General features: G+C 46.6%; 1 protein-coding gene across 1 annotated transcript in view; it reads right to left on the bottom strand.

Moving 5' to 3' along the window:
• The window catches only part of CACNA1B (calcium voltage-gated channel subunit alpha1 B), a 306,587-nt gene that overhangs the window by 219,074 nt on the left and 65,502 nt on the right, over positions 1 to 22,011 (bottom strand). The gene's annotated exons all lie outside the window — the stretch shown is intronic.

Raw genomic sequence — 22,011 nt, 5'->3', positions numbered from 1 at the left:
GCTCTATGGGAAGTGCTTGCAAAAACCCTGCCAGCTAATTCCAGAAACTGCCTTGGAAGGAGTCTGCCACGAGCTATACATAGATGGGGCAATGGGGAGAATGATTTCGATGGAGAGAGTGTTTTATTAAGTTTAAAACTTCCAATCTGTAAACAGCTCTCCCCCAGGTAGTTCCTGGGTGCAGCTGGATGAATCTGGATGAAGCAAATGGTACCAAAGTGAAGGCAGATAAAACATAATTCAATACAATGTTCAACTGTAATGTGCAATTCAATACAATGTTCCTTCCACCTAGTCTCACTGCATTCCTCCATTCTTCAAACGCAACGGTGTACAGAGCCCTGTGTACTTATAGAAATCTTTCTCTAATCCTTTGTTTATCTTAGAGATCTGTCCCAATCATCATTTCCTATGGGACTCGGGCAGCAGTGCTGGAATTGCAGAACAGTAGAATTTACACTTCTGATTTGAGCAGTGCAGAAATGAGCCAGGCTCACAGGCTCGTCTGGAGCTCTGAATGGCTGGAGGTGTTGATCTGACTTCATGAAGTTATAAATGCATATATTAAAATTCTTTGACTATCCTTAGCCCCCAAGCTTCAGATGCCCAGGCGAGAAGCTGCGACAGAGTCAGTGTCTCCCTCCAGCACAGCCTAGCCAGTGCATTTCTGTACCTCAGCCACAAACAATTTTCAAGAAGTAGACAAACAGTTACCACCCAACTGCACCAAAGCTCCAGGGGGCAGGTCCTCATCTCCCACAGAACCTGTTGCTGTCTCTGAGAGCAAGCTGTTCTCCTCTGGCCAGCACAGCTGGACTGGGCTGCAGCAGTGCTTTTCCCATGCTCCTCAATGACAGATCGTCTTCCATCGCAATATTCAGCTTCTCAGTAGGGTGCAAGGTCAGCAAATCCTCCTCCACTGCTCAGCTGGCAGGTCACCAGGGCTTTGCCATTCGTCTGCAGCCCAGATAATTGACTCATCTATAGGCTTTCATCTCCTCCCTGGGCTGGGAAGATTAAGTCAAATTGCACCTTCAAAATTCAAGCTGCCTCATGCCACCCTTGCCAGTCAATAAATCTCTACCACCATCACCCCTTGATTTTTAGTGCAGCAGTGAAGAGATCAGGCCAAAGCACTTGTGGAAACCTCCCTCTCATCTGTCACACAGCTTGCTCCAAAACATGAGCATCCTTTAACCTGCCTTTACTTATTTATTTAAGCAGGAAAAGAGAGAAGAAAAAACAACCCAGACTAGCCTGTGTCAGCAATTAAGAGCATGAAATATCTAGCAGGAGCAGCTTTATAATTAGAGCTTTACCCTGTCCTTCTCCTATTCTCCTGTGAAAAAGAGGTCACTGAAGACCAGCTACCTCTACCAACTTCTGCAAGGTTGTGCCGCACAGGGGAAGCGTTGGAGGATGCCGGGGTTGAGGTACCCGAATTCCTGGTTCCAGATTCCCATTAAACATCGGCTGAAACAGGAAAGCATGATCCCCCTTCCCTCCGATGAGAACATACTGCAGAAGGCACCTAATGAGTGTTAGCAGAACAGTATTGCAAGGATCTCATTCATCCATGTTGGGGATAATGAGGCCTTGGAGGTACGGGCAGAGCTGCTGGCAACACAGAGCCCAGTGTGGGGAGTCATCAGGTTGAAGAGAGCGGCACCAGGAGAACTACAGGCACAAGGAGGGCAGGAAAAGCAGCCGTGTCATATGGCCAAAAGACCACAGGCAACCTGCTGACCAAGAGATCTATCCCAAGGGATTTCTGTTTCCGCAGACCTGGATCCTTTTTCTGCTCCACCGGTGCCTCTGGCAAAGGAGGAGGCAGTGAGATAAAGGGACTAAGAAAATCTGTTTTGCATTAACACATACTTAAAGGAAGAGGTGGGCATATTTCTCAGATCTTACGTATGAGGTCCCTGTTCTCTGAGCTGAGCAGGTGCAGCTGTTAAGGTATATGTTCTTCCTGCTGAGAGATCTGAATGTCAGCTTTTTATTTGGATCCCTGAATCCAAGTAGCACCTGGATGTTTTTTTTTTCCTGTGGGCTATCAGCAGGTGCTTCCCAGCTTAGCATACAAACATTTGGGTGCTCCACGCTCACAAGCCAACCTGCTCCCTAATTCCTTCAATTTATAAACAAACCCTTTACACGCCGTAACACACCAGTACCTGCACTCACACCTCCTCCACAGCCTTCAACCTTCTTACACATGTGCATCACACGTCACCAACCTGACACTACATACCACATTGTCCTCCAGCCCATCTGAAGGTAGTCCCTCAAACTCACACACACACACATGCATCTGCCTATGCTCCACTCCCCATCTACAATCACCCCTGCATAATAAGCCCTTCTTTCCACACATCCAGCTATTTTCAAATTAGTCCGTGTTAGGTGATGCTGATTTATCTTTTAATTTTGAAATCATATACTGCAATTTCTATAGCACTCTGATGCCATACACTTTTAGGCTAGAAAAGAACATGCTAATGTTAACATCAATTTGTTAATGAAATTGGCCCATTGTAATCAGACCCAGGTGAATGACTGCTCGTAACAGGAAGAAATGAGTAACCAAATCCAGTGTAAATCTCCAACCATACTGAAGGCAGTAGAACAGGGCTGTGCAATCCCAAGACAACATCTATTGACAACCAGCAGGGCAAGCATCTGCAGCCTGCCCTGGCTCCCGTGTCCAAGGAAATTTCCCATGGAGCTTTTTTGGCAGAGCCATCTGAATTCTTCCTGGATAGCCTTGTTTAAAGTCTCACATTAGGATCAACTTTTAATAGTACCAAAGGACTTCCATGTCATTCTCTGGTGAGAAAACGCACCTCCTTCCCCCCTTTCCCCTCTCCTCCCTCAGTCAGCTGCTGCCATCAGACAGGAGCGAAGTCCAACACCAAGGCCAGAGATGGAGGCTGCATTCTCCTCCAAACACCCTTTGTCCATCACACCATCAGAAGGATGCTCTGCTCCAGGCAGGAGCCAGCCGCAAGGACGTCCAGGGGGAGCTGAGCACGCCAGCCCCACAGCCTCACAGCATGCAGGCGCTCCAGCCCGCGCACTCAGCATACTCTCCCACCCTCAAGAGGTGATGACACTGCTGAGAGCAATCTGTCCCATCTCTGCTGCCAACTGTCCTCCATCCGCCTGGCCGTTTCCGCAAGCGAGCGACAGGCAGGCGCAGCGCTCCCCAGGAGCCGTGCTAGCAGCTCGTGCTCAATGGCAGCCAGCATGCATGCCAAGGGCCAAAACGAGCTGAATCTGTACGGTCTTGGCCTTCTCCTCACACTGCTAAAACCACAGACAGCAGTGTAAACAAAAGCACTGCCAAAAGCCTGGGAGATGGAGAAGGGGATGGACAACACCCCTGAGTTTTGTTCATCCTCCTTGCCCACCTACATCTGGAGAGAACCAGTACTGCAATTACCTGTCCTCACAGCCCCAGGGGATCTCCTTTTCCTCTAGGATGGATCCAGGAAGAAGACAATATTTGTGTTACCAAAAAATTCAAGAGCCCCAGATGCAGAAAGGCTGTAAGACCATGGTGTGGAAAGGTCGCTGCCCTGTAGTCCAAAACATGAGATGGGATTACAGCTATGAGCAGGTACAGATATGTACGAGCAGAGCAAGACAGAGCTGGCCACCCAGGCAGTGGCCACTGTGCACCAGACCACTAACAGCTCTCAGGTTGCCCCAGAGGCCAAACAGCAAAGGAGAGTTAAAAGGAAGATGCTCTGCAGACAGCTATGGGAAACTCCTTCCAAGCATGGAAAGAATCACGAAGGTGCGTTTGGTGGGGGCTTTTTGTTTGTTTGTTTTTTTAAAATTTCACACGTGGTGATGGAGGCTGATGCAAGTGAAAGTCAGGGCAAAGAGAGGTACTAGGTCAGGAAATGTAAAAGCAAAGAAAGAGGTGGAAGGAGCAGAGGGCATGGCAGGCCGAGGGAGTTGTTTCATCCACAGCACCCTGGCTGGCAGCAAGTTGAGCAGTCCCACGGCTGCCCTCACTCCACAAAGCAGCAGCAGTGGGGCAGAGGGACCCCATAAGCCCTCCCAGGGGCTGGCAACATGGTCTAACAAACTTCAAAGCTCCTTCCTTCTAGGCCTGAAGCAAAGCTGCCAGCAAGGCAATGGTGTGAACCAGGGCTGATGGTGCTACGCAGGAAATATAGCCATCCCTGGCTCTAGAAACAACCCGAATTCGGACACATCACTTTGCACCGGAGATTCTTGGTGCAGGGACTGTCACTCACTGAACCTGGGATTCATTTCATTTAAAGATCCTCAAAGCTAACAAAATCTAAGATAACCCCCCAGGCTCCTTTTAGAGCCATCTACCAAAGGCGATTAATCTCTAAGAGGAGCGCCCATGAAAGGTGGGGGGAAGCATCATGGAAAGGGTCACTGCTGTCTCTTGGCAGACCAAACCAGACCTGAACTCCAGCAACGAGCTTGCAAAGCCTGAAACAAGCTCTGCTCCCTGCGTCTAGACAGCATCTCGCAGAGGCAGCCTCCCACTACTCAGATAACATCAACAGGGAAAAATAACAATAATTTACACAGCAGAAGAGCTGTGCTCACTGAGGACAGCTGTACTGAAGGTTTTAGTCAACAGCTGAGGAGAGGCAGAGCAGAGGATCTGGCAGGAAATGTGGTGGGCTCTGTCACTCACCCCAGGTGCTCCTGCTAGGACCCATGTCCCTTCTCCCCTGCGCAGCGCAGAAGTACCAGTGCCTCTTGTAAATTGTGTTAGCCCAGCCTGAGCTGTTCCTACTCACTCCCAGACAGGCTCTCTCCTAGCTCCTTTACTACAAGCCTCTGCTTGGCTTCCAGTCTCAGATATTAATGGAGTTTAATGAGCAGCGGCTGATGCCTGTTCATATTTCACTGCCATGTAGTAAGTGGCAAGAGGCCCTCTGTGTTTGGCAGGGTTTTGCTCACTGCGAGGAAACAGAACACCCTTCTCCCCGCTACAAACTCGCTGGTAGCGGCTCTCTCCTTATCACAACAGAGAGTCACTTGTTAGGGAGAAGGGACATTCTTCCCCCTCCGAAGTGAAGAAAAATGATCCCCAAGTCCCATTCATCAGGCAACGGAGATCAGGAAGAGGCATGGAACAGCATGAGGAAAGGTAGATGTGTATCGTTATCTCTTCTAGCTGATCACGAGCATATCTAAGATTGTCCCATAGATGCCATTCTCTGCTTCATTAGGGAAAAATCCCTTAACGCATTGCCCACTGCCTCCCCCCAAATCATCATTCCCCCCATCTCCACAACATAGCATCCTTCTCATTTCTCAACCAATTCCTGATCCTGGGAGAGAGCTGCACTGTTCCCAAACAAAGCCCAGCTGCACATAAATCCCATCTCTGACTTGAGCGCCTCCAGCTACCCTTGCAAAAGCAACACACAACCCAACAGGACCAAGACTTTTAAGAGATACCCTCAACCATGCATGTAAAGTCAGTGACAGCAGATGTCTACCCTCAGCCAAACCCCTCATCTCAATAGCGTGTTGGCACACAGCCCAAGTGATCTAAGAGAGCTTTTTCATCTTTAAAAGGTATGTAGGAGAACAAAAAGGCAGATACACACATATAGCAGGGCTAATAAGAGAACATCAGCTCCTAGGCTGGCTAGCCAGCACAGCACTGATGGAAGGTCCCTGTAATTCATTATCTTTAAGCAAGCCAGTATGTTTTAGGAGCAACTGGATTTCTGTCACGTGGAACCTCTAGAGGCCTGTGACTGACCAGCAAAGAAACCCCTTGAAGCGATGTAGGAAGCCTAAGAATTACAGGATATTAAGGGCAGAGCCGCAATTGCAGATGGCTCTGCACCTCGCCGCACCAGCTGCCACAGGTGACTCTGACAGGATGCATCCCATGCTTGGGGAGCTGTGGGGACCTTTTGGGAGGCACACACACACTTGTACTCACCAGTATATCTCCCTGCTGGCAGAAACCACCTTCGCAAGAGGCTGGATGGTGCAAAAGTGAAACACAGGGAGTTGTGTCAGGGTTGTGTTCTGTACTACTCTTTTGGCCTTCCTTGTTTCCCAGAGTTGGGCCAGCCCCTGAAGCATGGGAGCTGCATGGCATTCTGCAGAGCCAGCATCATTAAATGGTATAAGCCTGCAACGGGCGCAGATCCGGTCTCAGAGGATTGTACCAAGGCTGTCTAGCCTCCGTGGCAAACACGCCTTGCCAGCCAGCAGCTCCTCTCCCACACCCAGGTCACCTGGTTCAGGAAATGGTTTAACACAGAGCTTTTCATTTGGCATAAAAGAGGATAGATACATACACGTGTGTGTGTGTGTGTGTGTGTGTGTGTGTGTGTGTGTGTGTATATATATATGTATATATACATGTAAAATCTGCACTGAGGTTAGTAACTGCTAGGATCTTTGGAGATTCATAGCCTTTGTGGGGTAAGTAGATTTCAATTAAAGCCATCCATAAAGAGAGAGGGCAAAGAGAGTTCTCTCTGTCTAAATCACAGCAATGCCTCAAAAGGAGCAGAAAATGTATTTTCGAATGATATACCTCAGATGGCAGAGAGCACCATTCTCTTGCACTGAGGGGAAAAACAAATTAATTGATACAGGTCAGACAAGCGCAAGACTCTCAATTACTGCATAGTAATTACCCTAATAAAACTTTAAACACCCATAAGCCACCTTGGTAGGTTTTAGCCTCAGTATTAGCTATCCAAGAAACTCATCTTCTACAGCTCCTGATCAAGGAAATATTGAGCACCAACTGCTCATATCCAGGCCCCCAGACTCATATGCAAGTCTCACTCATGCAAATAGCTGATCAGGGCACCCATGAAAATGCATTGTCAGACTCCTCGCACATGCAAATCCTTAGCTTGTGTACAGGCACAGGAATCACATAAGGAAAACAAATTCTGCATCGACTATGTTAACAAATCTTCAATCCACTTGCCCAGTCTCCATTACAAAAGCACTAGTGTGTATTGTACATACCATGAATTTTCCACCCACCATCTGCTGAGGCTGAGAAATATTATTTTCATTCCCATTTTAATCACTGGGAATGAACGAGAGCTGAGCAAACTCTAGTTTTTCAAAGGAAAACGCTTGTGGAATGGAACCAAAGCTTGGGCTGAATACAGTGAATAGACTTAGCCAGGAAAAGCGAGGAACTGAAAGAGTAAGCAAACATTTCCTTTTGCTCTTTCTAAATTAGGTGATTCAAACTAGTATTTTTAATTTCAGTAATTCCCCATATGTTGATATAAACAAGATTTAAAATATATATAACAGTAAAATGGAGTGACACATCTTATTTCCACACCTTGCGAGAAAATAAATGAGAATGTATCTAGGATCCAGCAAATATATTGGAGTTTATGTTTCTCAGAGCAGTCAACAGAAATGGAAACTAACTAACAGAGCTCTAGAGATAAGGCTCAGAGAGAAGATATGAAGCCAGAACCCCAGAGCATCAGTACCATCGCTAGGCCAGACAGCTCAGGGGAGAGCTGCTCAGCAGATCAGCTGCCAGCAGGGTACCTCAAGGCTGCACAGGGCCAAGCACCCTGAACAGGCTGCCTGAGCAGGAGAGTCGGAGGCCACTGTAAAAGCAAGAGAGGGAAAGAAGAGAGAAAAGCTGCAGAGGACAATTGTTCCAAAACAGCAAAATCCACATCTCTAGGAGCAGGAGATGTGCACACCATGGGAGGCCAACACATTACATATTGGAGCTGCTCCACTGCAGCAATTTTGCGCTTCAGCTTGTGATGTCTTATGTATGTCTTATGTATGGTTTACAACAGATGTAACCAGATGGTTAACAGTGTTGGCTTTTCATGCTTAGGTGATGGGTTTGGATCAGTAGTACTAAAAAGCTATTTTTACCAAGCAGCTCTTTCCATAGCCTATGTGAAATGAGTTTATTGATTCTCAGCTTGCTTCCTAATGAAACCTTTACCACCAAAATTATACTGTACTTTGATAGCAGAAGTTCCAAGAGTATGAATATCCCAAGGAGGTGGTCCTTACTGCCACCTGAATAAGGAGATGGTCTTGCCTAAGCTGGCAGAGATGCCCCTTGGCTAAAGCAGTGGGGCCAGTCTACAAAGTTCTCCCTTACTCTGCTAGATGCTCAGTAATGAGAGCTGCCAAACTCTCTCTCCACCTTACCCCAAAGAATGGGGCTTTCACCATGAAAGTGCTAAGTCTGTCCTACTGATTCTGTTCCTTATGAGTTCTGCAAGCAAAGCTGCAAAGGCTCAGATACAGGAAAGGGAGGTGTACAAGAGTTACCAACTATGCTTCATCCATCTTTCATCAGTTATTCTTCAGAGAACTCTTCCCCTCTACCGCTGAGTGTCTACGGTTCATCAGGATCCAATGTTTGAACAGGAGAAATACAGGTCTAGACAAGACTTCAGTGGATCTTGCTCACTAACAACATGGGAGGACAGGTCCTCCCCGTATAAGGGAATTCAGGATCACTTTGGCCATAACAAGGTCCTTGTTCCTAGCAAGGACAACACAAGCACATGGATGGGAACTCTTCATTCCCCCTTTTGGAGCTGCTTGGCTCTGTACGGATGAGCCTAGGCTGAGCAGGAAATGGAAGGCAGACGGACAGCTGCAGACATGGGACCCAGGCTGCCCACCTGAGGGATCATTCCCAGCCTTGTGCTCACTAGCTGCTTACAGAATTCATATAGACATAGAAGAGTTACTCCAGCACAAGGGTTTCAAAAGGCCTGGCAGCCTGATGATTAGGGTGCTCATTAAAAATATAAGACTGATTTCAATACCTGTCCCCAAAAAATCAAGTAGAGCTCTGAAGTCTGCTCTGCTAAGTCCAAAAGGTCTACGCATTGATGGTGTTAGGATACCCTGGGCGAGTGCCTCACCTCTTGGAGCAGTTCCCCTTCATCTAAATACACTTAAATCATCAGGAAGGCTATCAAAACAACCAATTAAGGATCCATTTGTACCACAGGACATCTATATTCCTGTTTGCCAAACACACCAACCAGGCCAGGTCAAGAATAGTGTCAAGACAGGATAAAATGTTCCCATCTTGTTGTTCTAAGACATGAAACTTTCAGCTGTCTATTTCGGTCATCCAAAGCAGACATTGCTCTTCCACTCCCAGCAAGTCCCAAACTAAAGAAAGGTTGCTCTGCTCCACTGTTCCTCCAGTTAGCAACAGAACTCGAGGTGATTAGGAGGACACCAGGCAGGGCACAATGGAGCATGCACGTGTATCATTCCAGGAGCTGCCTAGTTGCAAATTCACGCCTGTATAACTGCTCCTCCTGGCCCCAGAGCTGCTGAGACACACTGCTCCGCAATAACTCTAATTAAAGGGAAATGAGATGGCATTAAAGCAGGGCTGGCATGTCTTTCCAGTTTAGCTGATGGCAGGTGAACATGTGCTAATTGGGAGTGCTGCTTTAGGACTGACAAGTCTGGGGAAAGTCACAGGCTGGAGATTTCGCACCTGTTGGAAACTCTGCCCGGGCAAGGTGAAGAGCGCGCTGTCGGACAACAGGCAGAGTGCCGCACATACACCACGCCGCTCACAGGTGAGCTGACCACCTCCACTGCTTTGTCACTCTCAATAAAGACATTGCTGCCCCTAGAAAGTTCAGTTCCCTCTGGTACATATGTAACTCTCCAGTGTGTTTAATACCTCCCCCTTCAGCACCTGAACCTGGGGACTTGAGTCTGTTAAAGCCCCAGTTAAAATGGAAAATCCTAGGGGTTTTCATGTTATGTGAGAAGAACTCTTGAAGTCCTGACATAACAAGAGGCCAGGCTGGTAGGAGAGGTAATGTTTCCTATTAGGCCCGTTGGGAAAATAGAGAAGCTTTCAGGAATTTACTCTCCATTAGATGATTGCTAAAAAATCATGTGTTTCTGGCAGCTGTATCATTTGGTCTAACAGGAGATTACATCTCCCTGAAACACCTGCCTCCCCCAGTGCTGCTTAAACAGCCTCAGCAGCTCAACTCCAGCTGGGAAAATTCATGCTTTTAGCTCAGGAGGTTGCCAGGCCCAGATTTAATCTTTCAGGCAAAACAACAAGTAAATAAGAATTATTTAACTATCTTATCCCATTTTCAGGCCACTGCACCCTCCCCACAGCAACGCTTGACTCGACTCCAACAGCCCCAATGCCCCCCACAGCACTGCTGGTGCTGACCACTCTTTGGGGCTGAATACACACAAAACTGTCAAGACCACCTTGCATATTGCTTGACTTCCCAATGTGCACAGATGCATTTGCTCCCTGCAGAAGGGGTTTGGGAGCAAAATCACTTTAGTATCCCTTGCTACTGAATACAGAGACAGGCAGCCCACCCGTACCTGTCTACAAGCCTTGGGGGCTATGCCCAGAGCTCTCCTGGCCCAATTAGCCAAGACCTGGTCATTCCAGTGTGACCCTTTCTCTGTGCATTTTCTCCTGGGATTTCCCAGTTCAGGTTCCAGCAGTATGGGGCAGAAGATAGCCCTGGGCTCCAGATGTCTATAAGAGGGCCAAGGTGTTCACACCACCAGAGTGGCATCAGAAAGCTTCTTTGGACTTAGAGATCAAAGTCAGACAGTGAATCTGGGGAGCATGAACGCTCCCTTGGATTCCTTCAACTGCTCCTGTGTGCGATCATCCCAATCCAGCTTCCACCCAAAACCTCTGCTGTTTAGCAAGGCAGTAGATCTCCAGTAGTTTCTCTTGCAGAGAAATACTGGCACAGGCTCCCTCCCACCTCCCTTCAGTCTCCAAGGAAGGTAGCACATAGCCCACAAACCTGCTGAGCACACGCAACACAGATGATTGCTCTGAGCTGCCCTTGGCACTCTGTGCAAGGTACTACAAGGGATTCATTAAAAGATTTGCCTCCAGACAGTAGAGCACCATCAGGGATAGAGTAGACTGAGTCACGGCAGCCTTCCTCCAGCTGCCTCCTGACAAAGAGGCAAATTCTGTTGAGCTCAGCAAGCAGCAGAGGTGGCGGCTCAGGGGCTAGGAGTGGATTTTTAAAGCTGCCTCTATCTGCTGGTAATTTAGTTAAATCATGCCACAAGGAGAAGGAAAAATATTACAATGGACTGCACCAGGACATCCATTTCCAAGGATGCGTTAGGGGCAAGAAAGGAAAACATTGTTTAGAACTGGCTGAAAAATTTTTGAAAGAAGAATTTTCTGACAAAAAAACCCACCAATTTGATCATATCAAAATGTTCTGCTAGAACGGGTGGAACTCATAAAAATTTCATTCAGAAAAATGCTCACAGACTATCTCATCATTGGGACATGATTGAAGTTACGATCACATCATTAAGTTACCAAAACAGAATAAGAATGGTTTGATTTACCCCCAAACTCTTATCGTTTTGCTGGAAATTTCACATTTTAGTTTTCCAAATGCAGATTTTGATGTTGCAAAACACTTTTGCTTGGTGGAAATGCCAAGCTCTGCCCTGACCCTGTACTGGTACAAATGCTTTTTTACCAAGAGAGCGCCGCAACAGGATTAATGAAGTGAACTATTCCCCTTGAATATTTGTTTGAATTCCTGACCTGATGTCATTGACATTGCACATCTCTCAGTGTGAATTCATGAGGCTGAGACATGCCTGTGTATCTTCTCATGAAGTCACTTTTTCAGGTGGAACGTTTTAATGGTTTAAATCAAATTAATACAAAACAATCACACATCTTCCTGATACATGGGCAGAGTTCTAATCCAGAGGATGGGAAATTCACTGGCAAAATCCCTCTGTCTCCAGCAGAGCTAATTGAGGCTATGGAACATGTGGCCTTCCCCCATGGATGAAGTGCAGCACATCTCTGGCTTTCATGGACAGGACTGTGCAGCAGGAACATTGGTTTCTCAGGCTTCCCAATCTTACCCAAAACAGAGCAAAGGACTGTAGCACTAATAGTACCAAAAATAAAGCCAACTAGCTGAGGACCAGATCCAGAATAATACTTTTGCATCTAACTCCTACAGATTTCAAAGCAAGCCAGGAGCCACATCCTTTGTGGGAAATAATATCCCAGGTCCAGATCCACACTCATTCTATTCTCTCTGTTCCTTTTTCTGTCTTTCTTTTTTTCGCCTTCACTCTTGTCATCACACAGTTTATTTCATTCACCATCACATTTGCCTTGTTCCCTCTAGTACTCTGAAGGCATTTGTTTCATTTCCATTTTCCAGACGTTAAAAGCATTTACTCTGGGATTCTGGTGCCTTCAGCATACAAAATCAACCACAATTCTGTTTGGGAAATATCTGCCTGATCTTGTTATATGTCTGTTCTTCATACTGTATTAAGACAGCAAGGGAAACATAGCTGGTTTTCAAATAACCCTGTTCATTAATCAGACTCCAAGTTCAAAAGCTGAATGTAAAAGATATACTGCTGGCTCCAGCACAGCTGGATGTGCTGCACCCTTCTGCCATCTGGATTTCAAAGGCAGCCAGTGGCAGCGAGATCTGCACCGAACCTGTCCAGTGTTCAGGGTAACATTAGCGCTATTTTTTGAAAATGGCCATTGAGTGGCCAACAACAAGGATGGAGCCTTGGGCCAAGGGCTTCCATTGGGAAGGGAACTCTGGCTCCTAAGGGGGAAATGGAAACCTGTAGTGGAGGGCAATAAGTTTCCTACACCAACCTACCTGATCAACGAGAGCATGACTACAGTGCCCATATTTGCACAAAGCATTGTGCCATATGCATTGCAGCCTCAGCAGCTTACTCCATCTTGCAGAGTAAATTTACCTAAAGTCATCGCAATAGCCTATGCTGAGGTGCCAGGCTCTGCCATGGGTAAATCCAACAGCGCCATGCTCCTGACAGATCCAGGGGTGCATCACACAACTCTCCCACTGCCTTATAAAGGTACTGTTGGCTCACCATGATAGAGACTAACCAACGTAAGCAATTTATAGTTTTGGCGATGTAAGCAACTCCCCATTAAATGCGCAGAGTGCTCCCTACATTGTTCCCCACTGCTGAGTATGAACCCCAAATCAGTGCGAGTAACAGCATGAGCAAGACTGGACTTAACATGGCTCCAGAGAAGCAGACAGCACTTATCTTACACATACAACAGACTCAGCCAGCTTTTGCAATCTTTGACGCTCAGATTACTCGGCACTGGTATTTCCCATGTACGTGCGCTAACACACACAAACTGCCTGGCCATTGGTCCTAGCTTACCCTCACAGCATCACAGGTTGATTTGAAGTTGCAGCATTTTTTTAGCGTTTATCCTAAAGTGAAAAATCAACCAACCAAAAAAAAAAAAAAAAAAAATCCAGGCTCATTAGACTGAGAACTATCAGTTGTGATTAACAAAGAAAAACAACAAATGAACTCCCAAAACACATGAGCCAGGAACAATATAGCTCTTTGAAAAGAGGGCTTTTCATCATCCTCAGCGTGGCATCAAGCCATTCCTCTGATACATCATTTCCCTCGTCTCAAACGTACAAAACATTGTGATGTAAGATATGTTTCCACTAACAACCGACAAACTTTTTATCATTAAAAATAAAGCAGGATAATCTACTGTTAATATGGTCTAAGTGGAGAACAGCATAAGCTTGCCAGGGCCTCAGGGTAATAAGTATATCTCCCTCAGGTGCCAATCTGAGCACACGTCTGCAGCCTCACCAGCAACCCACCTACTTCATGTTCCCACAGCACTTAGCATCACTGCCGGGGGACAGGCATTAGCTCTCCTGCACCACCAAGGCAGACAACCTAGAGAGAGATTAATTGCCTTGCTCGAGGTCACATAACAAAGTCACTGGAAACCTAGGAACAGAACCTGGGGGAGTCTTGGCTCCACTCCCTGTATTTTTTCCACTGGATCAAACTGCCTCATTTACTCCTAACCCACACTGCACCCACTTGTGTCCTCCCAGGCTCACTCTCCTCCCCTGGGACTGACTGAGGAAGAGAGCCTTGCCCTGCAAAGCACTTAAGCACATGCTTAAGATTTAAGCCTGTGCTCAAAGGCTTAACAAGGAGGTTTCAAAGCAGTTGTTGAAGTGCTTTCCTGGACCAAAGGCTTTCCAGAATTGTAAGGAGATAAAAGCAAATGCAGTCTCTAACCACTAGAGTCTGGGAGGCCACTGCCAGTGCCAAACACCTCGAGTACAGCGAGGAGCTGCTCAGGTCCTACATCCATTCCTCCCTGGGTGCACAGGAGGAGCTGCCAGTGGAAGAGAGAGCTTCCTGGCTCCAGCTGAAGCTTCAATACAGACAAAAGTCAAAGTCCCCCAGGTTGGATTCTGCACCCATCTCCAAGCTCCCTCTACTGTTCCCAAGTGCATGTTACAGTCCCTATTTCCTGCATTACTCATTTTTACACATGCAGCAAGGCCACATCAGAAATATCGTACCACCACCAAAAGATGTTCCATCTAAATCCAACTATCAGCAAGATCAGCGGCAGCATCACCAGCAGCAGAAAACAGAGCAGCAAGTGCCTTTTGAGGCTTTATCTGGGATGCAGACAATGAAATGAGAAAGAGCAGAGACACTTGGGATGAAATAAGGGGAAAAGGAAAAAATAAATCACCCTGCTGCAAAAGGGTCAGATGCTCTGCAAAGAAAACAGAAGCAACTGCGTTAAGAGAACGGCCTGAGCCCTTGCTCAGACAGCCTCTCGCTGTCTGTATCCCCTGAGGTGCTGCCTGGCTCTTCTCTTCTCTTTGCAGTAGGATTGCCACATGCAAACCTCTCCAGAAAATGCCCACAGCATCACTCAGGGCCAGGACAAACTCTGTCATCTTTCTTCTCCAGGGTCCTTGGTTTCAAATCCATCTCAGTGGCTTTCAGTGACCAGCCCATTCCCAGCTCAGGAAGAAGCCGGCACTTGGCAAGCAAAGTGTGCCTGAATGTCAACCCAGGTACATGGCCCCACAAATCCTCCCCGTGCACATTGGGCTCGATGACAAGCCCTTGGCTTTCCTGTAAGCAAACGACAGGGTGATTGGTGTTTTTTTTTTTAATAAGAAAACACAAATTGTTTAAGATTTGCCAGTGGGCAACAAGTAGCTCTGCTATGAAGCTGGGCTCCTGAGCAGGTCCTCAGCTTCCTCTGAGCTGCCTGACCTGTCCTGACCTGCCTGACCTACCATTCTCTGGTACGTCAAAGGAGAATGAGTCACGCAGCCAAAGATGTCACATGCGGAGCCCCGTGCATCGAGTGCCTCTGCTCAGCCTCCCTCAGAGCGCTGGATCCAGCTGGCTGTATCCTGGCTCCCCAGTAGACAGACAGACAGATGGATGCCTAGCACCCTGGACTACCAGGCTGTGGCATGGACAGCATAGTCCCACCAGACTAATAACTCCTGCTCTTTGCTTTATTCACATGAGCAAAGATAATCCACCAAGGCCCACTGCAGCCTTGAGCTCAGTGGAAAGTAAGAGTTATATCAGAATATCCCCAATTCTAGTGGTTTTGTGGACTCTTAAGAGCCAGTTTCATCCAAGCTTGACCCAAATGACAGTCATTGTCCATAAGCAGTTTACAATCTATCAGGTACTTAGACCAGTTGCATAAAATTTAGTCTCTATTTTTAGGCAAAAGAAAGGAATGTGGCTGGTAGAGCTTATACACAGTAACACTTTACTTGTATTGGCTGTCTCCTGAACGGCTTGCAACCATATTTTCATATGGAACAGCATGAACAGAAGCACAAAGGGAAGCCACACGTTCTTTTACTGAGAAGATGAGAGAGCACTCCTGTTGCACTGTAGTCCCAGGCTACTCAGACCTCTACCAGCATCTGCCTGAACTGGTAAATGATTCATCTCAATCTCCAGAGGATTTTTCCGGTAACTGCTGCAGAACCACCTTGGGATGACAGAGCAAAAACTTGCAGAACACCAATCTAGTTTCTTTTGTTTTGTTTTCCTCTCCCTACTAAAACATAATTTGAGGACTGGGAGATCAGAATCAATGCTAAAGACAACCTAGCTCCTTACACAGAAGAGATTTTCTAACCTATTTTCAGCTAATAGGCTTAAAGATGCTACCCATGGATTTATTGGTGAAATTTATGAGCCAGGGAGGAAAGCCACCGAAAGAGAAGGTAGCAGTCAATTCCAAATCTGAGAACAAAAAAAGATGTTTCATTGGTATTCAAAGGAGTTAATGTCAATAAGTCAGAAAGAGGCATGAAATACTTACACCCTTTAATCCCAAGAACTTTTGTCTGGAGGACACCAAACACTGTGCTGGAAACTAAAAGCAATAATTCCTAAAGGCCACCCAGGCCATGTTACCAGAAAGACAAGGAATGAGGAAGAAAGGCAGAAAGTAGCATGACAAGTTAAGCAAATAAAAAGCCATATGTCACAACACTTGCACAAAAAAGAGGAATGACAGTTTTCCCTGACTGCAGCTTTATTTATGATTCACCCAAGTAAGGGGGCAGCGTCATGTCCTTGTCCCTCAGAGCCACCCTCACTCAAGTGACAACTGCCCTGCCCTGGGCAGAGCAGAGCCCAGGGACCACCATCCTCACTTGGATCCACACAAGCTTTTTGGGTGTAGACACAGCAGCAAAGGGATCTTCCTCAAAGTCCACCTCCAAAACACAAAGGACAAACTTGTAAAGCATCCTATGTCCCTCCAATAAGCAGAGGGCAGTCACCATCCTCTTTGGCCTCTCTCTGCCTCCTCTTTGACAGCACCAAAGGGCTGTGCAGGCTTACTCAAGCCTAATGTGGCCTGCCACTGTCCTGGCAAGCACAGAGAGGGCATTTGGCCATCGGCTTTACCTTGGCCAGCAGCTGCTGCTGGAGAGAATGTCCCTCCTCGGCCGTAATGATGAATATATACACCCCTGCTCTCCCAGGACCATCTGAGAGGCAGCTTGTACCTCCAGCCTCACCTTGGCAGGGCCACAAAAACGTGACAAAGAGGAAATAAGGGCACAAGGCTCCAAAATTATCATTTTTAAATTCAAGAGGTACATTTTCCAGTTCCTCAGATGTTTAAAAATACATACGTACATCATTTTTCACATCAACCCATTGTAATTTGGCACCTGGGAACACAGGAGGTTTATTCTGTTGAGTCATTTATCTATTCAGCATGAGCGTGTTGCTCAGTGAGATCTGATCTGCTGAATATGATTTGATTTACACACAAAGTACTTCATTTGTAACGGTCTCCTCCTCCTCCTGAAAATCCACTTAAAAAATCCTAAAAAAAAAAAAAAAAGATCTATTTGCTAGAGAAAAAAGAAATCTGAGGGCATAGTGACAGAACTGAGATTGTAGTGAAGGCAAAGGGCAGGGCAGAACTGTCACTCCAGGTGGTGGATGCGAGGACATTGCCTCAGCCACTGAATGCACATTATTAAGAAAACCATGCCAGCATCGCTTTGACAATCCAAAACATTTGCTGTAGTCAAGAAAAACAGTGCACTGTTGGGAGAAGCTGGCAGGAGTCACACTTTGGGCCAAATTAGAAATAGGAACCAGAACACCTGGCTGTAAAAATGGTCTAAAGCTTCCCAAACTAATTAGCTCCTCGGCTTTGTTTATCCCTTGCAGCACAGACCAACAAGAAGAAAACAGTATATCTAACCTAGCAACTTGGAGCCTTTCACACAGAGACGTTTTCAAGCTGGTAAGTGGAGAATAGTTTAAATTTCCCCAAAGTTTTTATGGTTGGGTTAATAAAGCAGTAGGAAAAAAAAAGGCAAGCTAGCCACTTCTCCACAGGAAAGATAGAACTTGGAACACCAGATCAAGAAGCTGTTAGGTTTTGCCTGTCTGTTTTAAGGCTCAACTCAGTTTTGCTTCCAGCAATGGGCAACCTTGGGGGGTGGAGAGGGGAGTGATTGCTTCTGGCCCAACCCTCCAAGGGAAGATAACTCACAACACACAGTCTGAGGGGCGGCTCTGCGAGCTCGGCCAAGAGCAACTGTGCAGCAAGCTCTCAGGCTGGAAGCAAAGGGACATGGTGCAGAGACTATACTGGACTCACTCAGGCCTTCTCAACAGAGCCAGATGTACTAAAGAGCCTGTACACAAAGAGCTCATTGTAGTTAGGGATGTCACAGACACACAAATGGAGCAGAGTCTTCTTCTGCAGCACTGAGCTGGTCCCGTGGGATTTGCACCTAGCAGCATACAGAACTAGAATACATTTTGGAGCCACTTCCAGCAGTTTTCCAAACCGCTGAGTCCTTTAACCACTTGCCCTTCAAGCTGTCTGCCTTATCAGAAGGAAATTTCCTGTAGCTACCTTTACACAAGCATTTTTCAAGTGAATGTTCATTTTTTTCCCCATCCTAGGAAGCCACTTGTGGAAGAATGCTCCAATAGCCACCAACAGATCTTGTGACATCTCTCGCCACATCATTCCAAACCAAGTGGTCAGCACTACCAGGGAAGAGCCAGGCAGGACAGGACCACTCACACTTCAGCTGAGGTTACACTCCAGAACAAGAGGAGATGAAAGACCAGGGGATGAGTAATAGTGAGGCTTTAGTGACTCCAGCCCCATCAGACATGAAAGGAAAATTTAGGATGCTCTCGGGGGAGGAAAGATTCTTATCTCAAGGCAAACTGGCCTACTCGCTCTATTTATAGACAAGAGATAGCATTTTAGCCCTGCTGCAGTTCAGCAGAGCCCACTTAAATGTTCTGTGCATTATGCAAGTGCTCCAGAGCCAGCCTCCTTCTCTTCCAGCTCCACACCCGCCCAGCTAGCAGGAGCCCAGGGACCCTACCAGGAAAGAGCATCAGTTGGCTTAAAGATTGCAGGGCCAATTCCCAGGCTACAGGCACTGTGCTGCAATGTGGGGAGAAAAGGGAGATAGGAAAGGAGCGAACTGAAGCACGATATAGGAGAGCTTCCTTCTCCACTGGCATAAATTAGGGTAGGACAGATGATACAGACTTCTCAGCAGTGCAGAAAACTGGGAGTCACAGCTTTGCCATAGACCACTCAGCTGGGAAGTACTGTCCAGTGTCAAAGTGAGAAGGTAGAAACTGGGATTATTTGAAATCTCATATATTGAAGAGGGTGGCAACAAAGTATGATCTCCAGTATGCAGATGGGCCAGTGCCTGCTGCCTCCTCCCCCTGGACTGACCTCCAAGGAGCAGAGCAGGGACTGCTGAAAGCATGAGCCTGATCTCCAAAATGAGATCTCTCTGTGCTCTCAGGACCAAAACGGCCACTTTGATCGTGACACTAGATGTTCCATCCAAGGCAGACTTAAAGCGTGTGGAGTCACAGTGACGCAGCAAGTTAACTAATCCTCGTCTTTGTTCTCCTTATCTTTCTAGAGCAAATTTAGGTTTCTAAAGAAGTGCTTGCATGTCTGCTATCTTGGCTGCTAGCAATAAGGGTGACACAGAGAGCCATTACTGTGAATTTCATCTTGGTCTTTTAGGAAAGGGTAGCACAAGTTAACAGTGGTAAGCCTGACAAATCTAGCCTGCTTCCCTTTTCTGATTATTCATAGCCAACCAGCATGAGAAGAACATGTTTAATGACAAAGTGCTATAACTCTCTCATACTGGTGGAAGGCCTCAAGGCCAGAGATCTTTGTTTTTCTAAGAAAACCCCAAACTCAGGTACAATATAAATACATATACGCAGAACCCTTCCTTATATACATCAGTCCTGCCCTCAGGAGGCCACCGTGGGAGGGGAAGAGAACGGGACTTGACTGGAGGGCCATGTAGAGCAAGCTGGTACTGATCAAGGAAGCAGGCAAACAGCCTGTCTTTATACAGGCCAGAGATATGCCAGAGATAAGCATATAAACCTCAACAGGACAAATCACCAGCCAGACTCCGTTCCTGTAGAGAGAGAGGCATTAACACACACTGATCCATGGCTACATCTGGCCTTCCTAAGCACTAAAGAGTATAAAGGTTTCTAAGGATAGTTCACAAAGACCCCGGCATTTCCCACACCTCTCACATCACATTGCAGGCATGCTTTATTACTTATTTATCATCTTTGTTCAATATTAACCTTTGAGAAACTGGCTAATCCTCTAAATCCAAATGTTACAAGAGTTCATCCTGTGATAATCATAGTTTTCAGGCCAGAAGGGACAACCAAGCCACATCATTCAGGGGTTTGTTATCCTCAACCTTCAGCAAGAACCAGGCTAGGTTCATAGCTACATCCAGGAGCTATTGAATGGATCTGAGAGAAAAGTCAGGGGACCAAAGGAAATAGTTTCACCTCTCTGGGATCGTGAAGACAGCCGTATGGTACAGCCCTCTCTAGCACAGTTTATAACATTTACTTTCTAGATCCAGGATACAACGTCAGCTAAGAACAGCTAAACTTCTCCACCATCACCACTGTGCCTCCTTCAGCTTGGGCTGCAGAGAGGCAACTGAGCAGCCGTGCCCACTGGGATCCCAGTGATGTCTTCTCTACACAATGCCACACTATGCCACAACATCCAATGTAGCTCAAGATCCAAAACCAGTCTGTGAGCACAGCTGCTCACCAGGACCAGTTAGTTTAGCACAGCACTGCATCCCATGCTGTCAAGAGTCCCCATTCTCCCTAATACCACAGACCACACTGAGGCCTTTCCGTCAGCCCTCTGTGTTGGTCTGGTCAAGCAAACAGCTCCCAACCATGTTCCTCCCATAATCATTTAGCCTAACTAAAGGAGGAAATGTGCCACACTGTTGCTCACTACAGGAACATCAAGCAAGAAATATCAAATAGCTCCATGGATGACTACCTATCATCAACTGGTAGGTAGGGCAGGTTTAGCTCGGCTGGTTAGAGCATGGTGCTGCTAATGCCAAGGTCATGGGTTTAATCCCTGTATGGGCTACGCTGCGGGTTGGACTAGATGATCTCCAGAGGTCTCTTCCAACCGTACCATTCTTGTGAACTGGTCTGATTCAGCATGAGGCTGTACAAAAGGAGAGACTGCAGCAAAGGGAGCAACCAATTAAATACAACTAAGCTGAGGAAGCCCAGAGACAGATCTAAGCTGCAATGGAACCAGCAATTAACACACACTCTTAGTTACACTATATTACACAAATCATCCAGTGGTTACCAGATGCAGCTAACAATCAAGCCCTTGGTCCTTGCTAAAGGCCAAGGAATGATTGAAGTACATTTCAGACAAGCATTTCAGGCCTTCCCCAGTGGGAAGCAATGATCTAGGCCAGCTGGAGGGTAGCTGAATTGCTTTGGATCCATGTTGCATTTCCTCATGGCAAACCTACAGGCAGGTTGGTCATGGCAGGAACACATCTGAGAATCTGACACATGCAAAAGCGCAAGTATACTGCTGGAGCCCCTGCTCCTTTTGTTCAGGGTGGCCTTAGGGTGGGACATTTAAAGAAAACAAAAGCACAAGCACAGAGTTTGTTGTGGGAAGGAGTACAGATGGCTGAGACTGACACTTCAGGAAGGAACGTAGGAACTTAGCAGGTTGCTAAAATACCACCTTTATCTGTCTAACATGAACTGGGTGAGAGCAGAGGCTGTCCTAGAACAATACCTCCTAATGAGAGTACTAGCAGAACCAGGGAAAGCTCTAATGTCCCAGGTGAAAACTGAAAAGAAAATGGGGACCATAGTCTGCAAACTTGTCTGCATGCCAGAATAAGAGTCGCAAGCCAAACTGAGTATTTAACAATTCATTGCCTCTGTGCCAGGCTCCATCTCAGCAACCCAATGAACATGGCATCAGTCCTCACATAGAGGTGACATGCAGTACAAAGTGACACTGGTCATTAGTTACCATTTCCTGAGTGCAGAATCCACTATTGACTCTAGGGTGGAGAGGAGGAAGGAAATATAATAGCAGTTAAGTGATTTACAGCAAGGGGTTCCACGCATAAGCTCCTGAAGGTGTTTAGCAAATGTGTGCCTCAGTTTCTCCACATCTGCAGGCAGGAACTGATGATAGTTCTCAACTAATTTCTAGCAATTTGTGATAAAATTTTCAGATATTCCAGT

Source organism: Rhea pennata, chromosome 18, assembly GCF_028389875.1.
Source record: "Rhea pennata isolate bPtePen1 chromosome 18, bPtePen1.pri, whole genome shotgun sequence".
NCBI lineage: Eukaryota > Metazoa > Chordata > Aves > Rheiformes > Rheidae > Rhea > Rhea pennata.
Note: the sequence above shows the minus strand (reverse complement) of the source record. Positions and strands in the feature narration are given on the sequence as shown.